The 12,030-nt window shown below is 35.3% G+C and overlaps 2 pseudogenes; one reads left to right on the top strand and one right to left on the bottom strand.

The window, feature by feature from the left end:
* Positions 1–1,804: 1,804 nt before the first annotated feature.
* On the top strand, positions 1,805–2,755 carry LOC114042452 (annotated as a pseudogene).
* An 8,276-nt stretch (positions 2,756–11,031) lies between these two features.
* Positions 11,032–11,642, bottom strand: LOC114042475 (annotated as a pseudogene).
* Between the last annotated feature and the right edge of the window lie 388 nt (positions 11,643–12,030).

Raw genomic sequence — 12,030 nt, forward strand, 5'->3', positions numbered from 1 at the left:
CTTTCTTTCTTTCTTTCTTTCTTTCTTTCTTTCTTTCTTTCTTTCTTCCTTCCTTCCTTTCTTTCTTTCTTTCTTTCTTTCTTTCTTTCTTTCATTTCTGCCTTCCATCCCTCTCTCCCTCCTCTCCTCTGTCCCTTCTTCCTTCTTTGTTCTTTCATTTCTTTCCTCTCTTTCTTCCTTTCTTTCCCTTCATTTCCCCTTTCCTTCTTCCTTCTTTCCTCCCTCCTCCCTCCTCTACCTGATTGCTATTTCTCTAAAAATGTCATCATGGGAAATAAATGGCCAAGAAATATCTGTCTACCAGTTGTCCCAATGTCCTAGATCTTTAACCTTGAAAAACTTCTTTAGGGAAGTTGTATGCATGCGAGAAAGAGGGTTGGACTATCAGTACAGTGAGTTCCCTTGGATGCCATATGAGACAAGGGTAGAGCTGGGGGTGATAGGCCACTCATTTATGCTTCCATGATGCCTCTGAATGGAAAAATGAAACAATAAGATCAGGAGAGCCAGTGACCAGGTATGGTGAAATTTAGATGAAGGGAGACTATTCAGAGGAGCAGAGAGAATGGCAGACCAGGTCAGCAGACTTCACCATCCTCCTGTACCAAGATTGGGAAATATATTGTTGTATATATCTCCCATTCACTTGCAGTTTCTTCTTTCAGTCAGTGAGAAAGTCTGTCGAGGGCAGTGCTAGGAGAAAAGATTACAGTCCCTTTCTCCACTGCTAGCAAAAGCACCATTATTTTTGAAACTATGTCCTTTCAAATTTCTGACTTTTTCTTCAAAGCTGTTCATAGCTATTAATAAAGATTCAATGACCATGTCTAAAAGACTATTTTATGGAAACCTCACACAGGACAAATGCTCACCTGATGGTCAGAAGAGGTGATATAAGGACACTCTCAAGGTCTCTCTTAAGAACTTTGGAATTGATTGTGTAGCATGGGAGACATTGGCACAGGGCCACTCAAAATGGCATGCCCACATCAGAGAAGAGGCTGTGCTCTGTGAACAAAGTAGAATTGAAATAGCTCAAAAGAAACATGAAATAAACAAATTTAGAGAACCCACTCCAAATGTTCACATGGACCATTTGTACCCACACTGTGGTAGAGCATTCAGGGCTCATATTGGTATGATCATTCACAGCATTGTAACTGGACTCTAACATGGTGATGTCATTTGGTTGTATTTGTGAATGAAGGACAACCAACCAAACAAGCAAACAATTTTGAAACTATGTCCTTTTAAATTTCATACTTTTTCTTCAAGGCTGCTCAGAGCTACTAATAAAGATGAAATGACCATGATAAAGGCATATAAAGAAAGGCTAAGACCACATAATGGAGGACATTAAAAAATTAAAGATCTTCATTTTCAGTGGTGGCTTCTGGCCTAGGTCAGAATGCTTGTGCTGATGTATTCACTCACAGATAATTGATACATTAAATAAAAAAGGAAGTCAATGTGGGGTCGTTGGTAACATTACTTTCCTTCCTTAAGCATTAAATTCTTTAACATATGGAATTCCCAGGTACAGAAACTTCCTTTAGCAGTGTAGGTCTTCATCTCCCATAATAATCTTAGAGAATTTACGTGAGAAGTAACTGGACTTGCCCAGGGTCACATAGCCAGTACATGACAGGGGCTCTGCTGCTTGTTAAGGTCTTATGAAATAATGATTAAAAATGGAATAATTTCTTCTAGACTTTGAATATATTGTGTCTTTAATAATCACTGAGTGATGGACTTACTGATTTCTCCTTGGCTCCCTAGGTCATTCACTGGGTGAAAGAATCTGAAAATGTCTAACTTTATCACCACTGTGACTGAATTTCTCCTCTTAGGGTTTTCTCACACCCGAGAGCAGCAGATCTTATACTCTTTGTTTTTTTTTTTTCCTTTTTATTCAGCAGGCTTGATGGGGAATCTCCTCATTGTCATCATCACCACCTTTGACCCAAGACCCCACACCCCCATGTACTTTTTCCTTAGGAATCTGTCCATTGTGGATTCCTGCTTCATATCAGCAATAGCTCCCCAGGCATCCATTAACTCCCTGCTGAACAACAGAGCTATCTAAGTTACTAGATGTGCAGTTCAGATATTCCTGGTAAATTTTGTGGTATATGTTGAGTTCACTTTGCTCACTGTCATGGCCCGTGATTGTTATGTTGCCATATGCCACCCACTTCTCTATTCAGTGATCATGAGTCCCCCTGTCTGTATGCAGATGTCCTTAACATACTTGTTCACTGGCCTTTTGTATGCAAGTTTCTATACTGGTCACACATTTCGATTGCCTTTCTGCCAATCCAATGTGACCCACCAGTTCTTTTGCGATATCCCCTCTCTCCTCAAGATCTCTTGCTCAGAGACATTCAGCAATACATTAACCTTACTTGCTTCTGCTCTGGTGATTGGACTTGGTTGCTTTGCCTTCATCACTGCATCCTACATCAGAATATTTTCCACTGTACTCAGATTTCCAGTGAAAGAAGACGAAAGAAAAGTCTTCTCTACTTGTATCCCTCACATCATTGTGGTTACTGTGTTCCTTATTTCATCCTCCTATATGAACCTAAAACCACCTTTAGATTCTGGGTCCCTTAAAGATATAGTCCTTTGAATATTCTATTCCATAATACCTCCCTTTCTGAATCCCATTATATACAGTCTACGCAATAAGCAGATAAATGAGGCTGCAAAAATAGCAATGAAAAGAATGCTTTTGTTAAAGAATAAAGCATAAATTATAATTCTTTCCTAATGTTGTTGAACCTAATTCATTCATAAATGAAAAATCTCATATATATGCATATATACACATATGCATAAATATGTGTATTTCTACACACACACACACATATATGTTATTTTATTGGTTTATGTGTTGCTATTTCTATGTGGATTGTTACAGATAAATCACTGGTCAAAATGAGCAAAAAGTCCCTAGAATTGACTTGATATTATGAATATTAGCACATTTTTTTTTATCATTTTGAGGCTTTTTCAAAAATTTAATATGATATAATTCTCTGACCTCTTAGTTAGCTTTTGGTGAACTACTTATGAAATGTAAATAAAGAATTTATATCACATATGGTTCAGAGGGTGCTTTTTACAACTCAAATTCACACAGACAGCTCTCATCCATTAGAGAAAGACAGAGTTTATCTCAATCTAAGGTTTCTAGAGGTACCCCTGGAAGTTAATAGCTTGTCTTTCCTTTTTTTAAATAGCATGAATTTTTGGTATATGATTGTGATGGAATACTACTGTGCTATAAAAAATGATAAGCTCAACAATATTAGAAAACCATGGAAATTCCTGCATATATTCCTATTTGTGTCTAATGGTAGCCATCTCTAAGGTAAGGGGGATGGAAGAAAAAAAAGAGTAAAAGAAAAAAAAAGAAAGTGACAATATAATTTTATTATATATTTAATTGGAATAGCAACTCATACATAATAGATTTGCAGTTCCATTTGTAATCATCTTTTTTTAATCACACTTTCTTATGGAAATTCTCACTTTATTCCATAAGTTAAAAATAGAATAAATTAAAAAATAAAGTAATATGCTCAATTAATCATACATATATAGGTGTGTGTAAATATATACATATTATTATATATTATATAATTATATATATAATATTATATATTATATAAAATAATATATATATTTACAATAGGCTGTATGGCATAGAGATCCACAATTGGTTTTACCCTCTATGCTCTTCTTTGTATATGGAAATGTTCTTTCTTTAACCTTTTCTCCATTTACATGGCCATTTACCTAGTTCACACTCTCCCCAAAACTTCTGGGTTATTTTAATGCTCCCTTAATTGGTTTTCAGAACTCAGGGCTTCCCTCCTGAAGAATTCATCCTCCATTCATCACACAGTTGTCAAGTTACTATACATAAGGAATATGCCTTGCCATGTCACTCTCCTACTCAAAAAGCTTTAATAACTCCCTGTTTCCTCTGGGATTGAATGCAAACTACAATATGTAGACTAGATGAGAAACAGTAAGTGGAAGAACATCAAAATAATCAGAAGAGCAATAAAATAACTAAAAGTTTAAAAAGAAATAAAGATAGATGGTAGAAAATAAGTGGTGGATTCAGAGAAAAAATAAAAAGGCAAACAATAGAGCATTTTTGAAAAAAGGTCGTAGTATGAAAAGTAAATGACTGATTTGAAACACAAGAAGTGAATACAGAAGAAAAATTATGTCAATATCAAAAGGAACAAGATGCCAAAAGGAGTGACTGAATGAGTGAACAAAAATAATTTCTTAAGCACTTACAATAAGCCAAACACTGAATCAAACCCTGGGAATACAAATAGAAAGAAAAGGAAACAGGAGAAATATTAATTGTTCATGGGTAGGAAGGGCCAATATAATAACAATGACAATTTTACCTTAACTGTTTATATATTCAATGCCATCCTAATTGAATTGCTAAAAAATATTTTACTGAATTAGAAAAAACAATTAACAAAATTCATTTGGAAGAACAAAAAGTCAAGGATATCAAAGAAAATAATGAAAAAAGTAAAAGAACAAAGTTTAGCAGATCTTAAAGTGTTTTATAAGGCAGTAATTATCAAAATTATTTATTACTGGCTAAGAAATAGAAAGATAGATCAATGGAACAGAGTATACACACAGTTCACAGCAACAAATACATATAGTAACCTTGTGTTTGATATATGTAAAGAGTTAAGTTTTTGGGATAAGAATTCATTATTTGGTAAAAGTTATTAAGAAAACTGGAAAACAGTATGGCAGAAATTGGATATTGACCAAAATAGTATACCATTTACCAAGATAAGATCAAAATGGATAGAAGACCTTGAAATAAAGAGAGATAATACGGGACAATCTGAAGAACATGAAATCTATTACTTGTCAGACTCAGGGATAGGCAAACAATTTATGAGATACAGAGCAGAGTAAGGTGTAAAATGGATAATTTTTATTACATTAAATTAAAAAGGTTTTGTACAAGGAACACAAATGTAGTCAAAATTAGAAGAAAAACAGAAAATTGGGAAATTTTTTATAGCCAGTTTCTCAGATAAAGGTCTCATATCTCAAACATGTAAAAAACTTTGGCAAATCTATAAGAATTCAAGTCTTTCCCCAATTGATAAATAGTTGGTCAAATGATATGAACAGGTAGTTTTTCTTTTTTTTTTAAATTAATTTATTCTGATTTATCAACAGTCACTTCCATGTGCTTTTGAGTTTAAAATTTTTCTCCCCCTTCCTCCCCCCCACCTTCCACAAGATGGCACACAATCTGATATAGGCTATACATATACATACTTATTAAATATATTTTCACATTAGTGAAGTTTTTTTAACTTGATTTTTAAAAATTTATTTATTTTTAGTTTTCAACATTCACTTCCAAAAGACTTTGAGTTCCAAATTTTCACCCCATCTCACCCCTCCCCCTACCCAAGATGGCATGCATTTTGAATGCCCTTTCCCCTAGTCTGCCCTCCCTTCTGTCTCTCCCACCATTCTCTTCTTCCCTTCAACTTCTATTTTCCTGTAGGGCAGGATAGATTTCTGTACCCCATTTCTTATATTTCTTATTTCCCAGTTGCATGAGAAAACATTTTTTAAACATGTATTTTTAAAACTTTGGGTTCCAAATTTTCTCCCCTCCTCCCTTCCCACCCACCCCCATTGAAAAGGCAAGCAATTCAATACAGGTTATACATGTGCAGTTATGCAAAACACTTCCATAGTAGACATGTTGTGAAAAACTAATTCTATTTCTTTTAATCCTAATCTGGCCCCCATTTATTCTATTCTTTCTTTTGACCCTGTCCCTCCTCAGAAGCGTTTGTTCTGATTACCCCCTCTCCCAATCTGCCCTCCCCTCTATCATCCCCCTGCTCTCTTGTCCCCTTCCCCCCTATTTTCCTGTAAGGTAAGATAGATTTTCATACCCAATTGAGTGTGTATGTTATTCCTGCCTTAAGCCAGAACTGCTGAGAATAAGATTCATTCATTCCCTCTCACTTTCTCCCATTTTCCCTCCATTGTAAGATCCTTTTCTTTTCTGTTTTTTTTTGAGATAATTTACCCTGTTCTACCTCTCCCTTTCTCCTTCTCCCAGTATAATTCTCTCTCACCACTTAATTTTATACTCCAGATACCACCCCTTCATCTTCAACTGACCCTGTGCTCTCCATCTACCTATCAACACACACACACACACACACACACACACACACACACAATTTTTTTCCTTCCAACTACCCTAATACTGACAAAGGTCTCATGCATTACAAATATGATCTTTCCATGAAGAATGTAAACAATTCAACATTAATAACTCTCTTATGATTTCTCTTTCCTGTTTACCTCTTCATGTTCCACTTGATTCTTATATTTGTTTTTTTACATTTTTTTATTAATTTATTTTGATTTATCAATAATCACTTCCATATGCTTTTGAGTTTAAAATTTTTCTCCCCCTTCCTCCCCACCACCCTTCCCAAGATGGTGCACAATCTGATATAGGCTATACATTTACATTCATATTAAACATATTTTCACATTAGTGATATAAGTAAAAATTAAAACCAGTAGGACAAGCCATCAGAAAGAGGAAACAAAATTCAACAGAAGAGAAAAAAATAGCAATTTGACTTCCATAGTTCTTTCTTTGGATGTGGATAGCATTTTCTATCACAAGGTCTCTGGAGATGTCTTAGATCCTTGTATTGCCAGGAAGGGTTAAGTTTATCAATATTAGTCATCACACAATGTGGCTGTTATTATGTACAATGTTCTCTTGGTTCTGCTCACTTCACTCAGCATCAGACCATACAAGTCTTTCCAGGTTTTTCTGAAGTCAGCCTATTCATCATTTCTTATAGCACAGTAGTATTCCATCACATTCATATACCACAACATGCTCAGCCATTCCCCAGTTGATGGGCATCCTCTCAATTTCCAATTCTTTGCCACCACAAAAAGAGCTGCTATGAATATTTTTGTACATGCAGGTCCTTTTCCCATTTGTGTGATCTCTTTGGGACATAGCCCTAGAAGGGCTATTACTGGGTCAAAGGGTATGCACATTTTTATAGCCCTTTGGGCAAATGCTCTCCAAAATGGTTGGATTATTTCAGAACTCCAGCAACAGTGCATTAGTCTTCCAATTTTCCCACATTTTCTCCAACATTTATCATTTTCCTGCTTTATCATGTTGGCCATTCTGATAGGTGTGATGTGGTACCTCAGAGTTGTTTTGATTTGCATTTCTCTAATCAATAGTGATTTAGAGCACTTTTTCATATGACTATAGATGGCTTTAATTTCTTCATCTGAGAATTGTCTGTTAATATCCTTGGACCATTTATCAATTGGGGAATGGCTTGGATTCTTATAAATTTGACTTAATTCTCTATAAATTTTAGAAATTAGGCCCTTATCAGACAGACTGGTTGTAAAAATTCTTTCCCAGTTTTCTACCTTCCTTCTAATCTTAGTTGCATTGGCTTTGTTTGTGCAAAAACTTTTCAATTTAATGTAATCAAAATTTTCTATTTTGCTTTTCTTAATGTTCTCTATCTCCTGTTTGGTCATGAATTCTTCTGTTCTCCATAGATCTGACAGGTAAACTATTCCTTGCTCTCCCAGTTTGGTTATAGTATCAGCCTTTATAGCTAAATAATGTACACATTTTGACTATATTTTGGTATATGGTGTGAGATTTTGGTCTATGCCTAGTTCCTGCCATATACTTTTCCAGTTTTCCCAGGAGTTTTTTTTCAAAGAGTGGGTTCTTGTCCCAGAAGCTGGGGTCTTTGGGTTTATCAGATACTAGATTACTATAGTCATTGACTACTGTGTCTTATTTCTTAGACAGTACCAAGCAGTTTTGATGATTGCTGCTTTATAATACAATTTAAGATCTGGAATGGCTAGGTCACCTTCCCCTGCATTCCTTTTCATTAGTTCTCTTGATATTCTGTACCTTTTGTTCTTCCAAATGACTCTTGTTCTTATTTTTTCTAACTCTATAAAATAATTTTTTGGTAGTTTGATTTATATGGCACTGAATAAGTAAATTAGCTTAGGTAGAATTGTCATTTTTATTATATTAGCTTGGCATACCCATCAACAACTGATGTTTTTCCAATTACTTAGACCTGACTTTATTTGTGTGAAAAGTGTTTTGTAATTGTGTTCATAGAGGTCCTGGGTTTGTTTCAGGAGGTAGAGACTCCTATATATTTTATATTGTCTACAGTAAGTTTAAATGGAATTTCTCTTTCTCTCTCTTGCTGTTGGGCTTTCTGGGTAATATACAGAAATGTTGATGATTTATGTGCGTTTATTTTGTAGCCTGCAAATTGCTAAAGTTGTTTATTATTTCAAGTAGATTTTTACTTGATTCTCTGGAATTCTCATTTAAGTATATCATCATGTCATCTGCAAAGAGTGATAGCTTTGTTTCTTCTTTGCCTATTCTAATACCTTCAATGCTTTTTTATTCTCTTATTGCTAAAGCTAAAGTTTCCAGTACGATTTGGAATAACAATGGTCATAATGGACATCCTTGTTTCACCCCTGATCTTATTGGAAATGCATCTAGCTTGTCCCCATTACATATTATGCTTGCTGAAGGTTTTAGATAGATGCTATTTATTATTTTAAGGAAGACTCCATTTATAACTATGCTGTCTAGTGTTTTTAATAGGAATGGGTGTTGTATTTTGTCAAAAGCTTTTTCTGCATCTATTGAGATGATCATGTGGTTTCTGTTAGTTTTGGTGTTGGTATGATGAATTATCCTGGTAGTTTTCCTTATGTTGAACCAGCCCTGCATTCCTGGTATAAATCCTACCTGGTCATAGTGTATTATTCTTGTGATAAGTTGCTGTAATCTATTTGCTAAAATTTTGTTTAAAATTTTTACATCTATATTCATTAGAGAAATTGGTCTGTAATTTTATTTCTCTGTCTTGACTCTTCCTGGTTTAGGTATCAGCACCATAATTGTCTCATAAAAAGAATTTGGGAAGATTCCTTCTTCACCTATTTTACCAAATAGTTTATATAGTATTGGAATTAATTGTTTTTTAAATGTTTCATAGAATTTGCATGTAAATACATCTGGCCCTAGAGATTTTTTTCCCAGGGAGTTCATCAATGGCTTGTTCAATTTCTTTTTCTGATATGGGGTTATTTATGTATTTTACTTCCTCTTCTGTTAATCTGAGCAATTTATATTTTTGTAAATGTGTATCTATTTCACTAAGATTGTCTAATTTATTGGCATATAGTTAGGCAAAATAATTCCTAGTTGTTGTTTTAATTTCCTCTTCCTTAGGTAGTTTCACCCTTTTCATTCTTGATACTAGTAATTTGGTTTTCTTCTTTCTTTTTTTAAAATTAGATTAAACAAAGGTTTATCTATTTTATTGTTTTTTTCATAAAACCAGCTCTTAGTTTTATTTATTAGTTCAATAGTTTTCTTAATTTCACTTTTATTAATTTTTCCTTTGGTTTTCAATATTTCTAATTTGGTGTTTAATTGAGGATTTTTAATTTGTTCTTTTTCCAGTTTTTTTTAGTTGTATGCCTAATTCGTTGATCTCCTCTTTTTCCATTTTATTTATGTAAGCATTTAGAGATATAAAACTTCCCCTAAAAACTGCTTTTGCTGCATCCCATAAGTTTTAGTATGTTGTCTCATTATTGTCATTCTCTTGAATGAAATTATTGATTGTTTCTGTGATTTGTTGTTTGACCCAATCATTTTTTAGGATTGGATTATTTAGTTTCCATTTATTTTTTAGTCTATCTTTCCATGGCCCTTTATTACATATATTTTTATTGAATCATGATCTGAAAAGAATGCATTTAATATTTCTGCCTTTCTGCATTGGTTTGTGAGGTTTTTATGCCCTGGTACATGGTCAATTTTTGTGTATGTGCCATGTACCACCAAGAAAAAAGTAGATTCCTTTCTTTCCCCATTCAGTTTTCTCCAGAAGTCTATCATACCTAACTTTTCTAATGTTCTATTCACTTCCTTAACTTCTTTCTTGTTTATTTTGTGGTTAGATTTATCTAGTTCAGAGAGGGGGAGGTTGAGGTCCCCCCCAGTATAGTTTTGCTCTCTATTTCTTCCTGTAACTCCCTGAACTTCTCCTCTAAGAATTTGGATGCTGTACTATTTGGTGCATATTATGTTTAGTAATGATATTAGTTCATTGTCTATGGTGCCTTTTAGCAGGATGTAGTTTCCTTCCTTATCCCTTTTGATAAGGTCTATTTTTGCTTTTGCCTTGTCTGAGATCAGGATTGCTACCCCTGCTTTTTTTTACTTCAGCTGAAGCATAATATATTTTGCTCCAGCCTTTTACCTTTACCCTGTATGTATCAATCCTTTTCAAATGTGTTTCCTGTAAACAACAAATTGTACGATTATGGATTTTAATTCACTCTGCTATATGCTTCCATTTTATCGGAGAGTTCATCCCATTCACATTCACAATTATGATTACTATCTGTGTTTTTTCTCCATCCTTTTCCCCCACCCCCGTTTATGCTTTTCTTTCTCCTTTCTCCTTCTCCCCCACTAGTGTTTTACTTTTGACCACCACCTCCTTCAGTCCCACCTTACTTCTGTTGTCTCTTTCCCTTTTCTTCCCCTTTACCCTTACTGCTTCTTCCCTCCCTTCTATCCCCCTCCCTTTTCTTTCCTCTTTTCCCTCCTACTGCCTATAGTGCAAGTTAGATTTCTATACCTGACTGATTATATTATTCACTTCTTGAGCCAAATCTGATGAAAGTAAGGTTCAAACAATGCTCATCCCCTTCCTTCTTTACCTCTGCTCTAATATATTTTTGTGTCTTTTCCTGTAATGTAATTTACCCTTGTCTGCCTCCTCCTTTCTCAGTACATTTTCTTTTCTTTTTTCTTTTTTTTTTAACAATCTGGGGATTTATTCCATTAGAGAATGTTCAAATTAGGGTTTATTTGACCTTTCGGGCTTTGATCTTTCTTAGGTAAAACTCTAGCTCTTTGCCTTCGAGCATGTAGCAGTCTGCTCGGCCACACTGGTGTGGTCTCGATGCGATGCAAGCAAGTAGATTGCCCTGCTGGAACTGTTCCTTCAGGAGTGAGCTGATCTTGGCATTCTTCATTCCTCATATTTCTTCTGGATCTTCTTTGACCGCTTTTTATTTAAAATTTCTTCCTCCTCAGGAGTCAGCTTGGGTCCCTTCTTCCAGCCCACGGGCAGGGCATAGTGGGACTCGTACCACTGGCGGTACAGGGTGGTATCGATGAGTATGAAGCAATTCTTAACCAGCGTCTTGGTCCAGACCAGCTCATTGTTGGATGCATTATAGACCACATCAATAATCCTTGTTTTTCGAGTACAGCACTCGGAGCCCCAGGAGAAGTTGCCCACGTCCAGCCTCAGTGCCTGGTTCTTTTTGTTGCCTCCTCGGACTCGCATGGTGTGGATCCAGCTGGGGTTGGCAGGCAGGTGGCCCAGCTCTTACTTGCACTTCTTGCGGTAGGGCGTATGCTTGCCCCGGGTCTTGCGGCGCTTTTGCCAGTTGTCCTAGGAGATCCCCATAGTCAGTGCGAGCTGCAAAGAGCCTCAGTACATTTTCGTAGCTCAGACTAATCCACTTACTTGGATCCATTTAACCCACTTGACTTTTTTTTTTATCATTACATCAAAGTCAACTTAACTCCACCTCCTTTACGTATACTCCTTTAACATGGTATAATAACAGTACAGTTCTCAAGAGTTGCAAGTGTTATCTTCCCTTGTATGGATGTAAACATTTTGCCTTTATTAACAATATATTGTATCTTTCTGTCCCATTTACCTTTTTATGTCTCTCTTGAATCTTGTACTTGAAGATCAAATTTTTTGTTGATCTCTAGTCTTTTTATCAGGAAGGTTTGGAAGTCCCCTATTTTGTTGAATATCCATCTCCTTCCCTGAAAAATTATGC

This window comes from Vombatus ursinus, unplaced genomic scaffold (assembly GCF_900497805.2).
Source record: "Vombatus ursinus unplaced genomic scaffold, bare-nosed wombat genome assembly UNPS02014460.1, whole genome shotgun sequence".
Lineage (NCBI taxonomy): Eukaryota > Metazoa > Chordata > Mammalia > Diprotodontia > Vombatidae > Vombatus > Vombatus ursinus.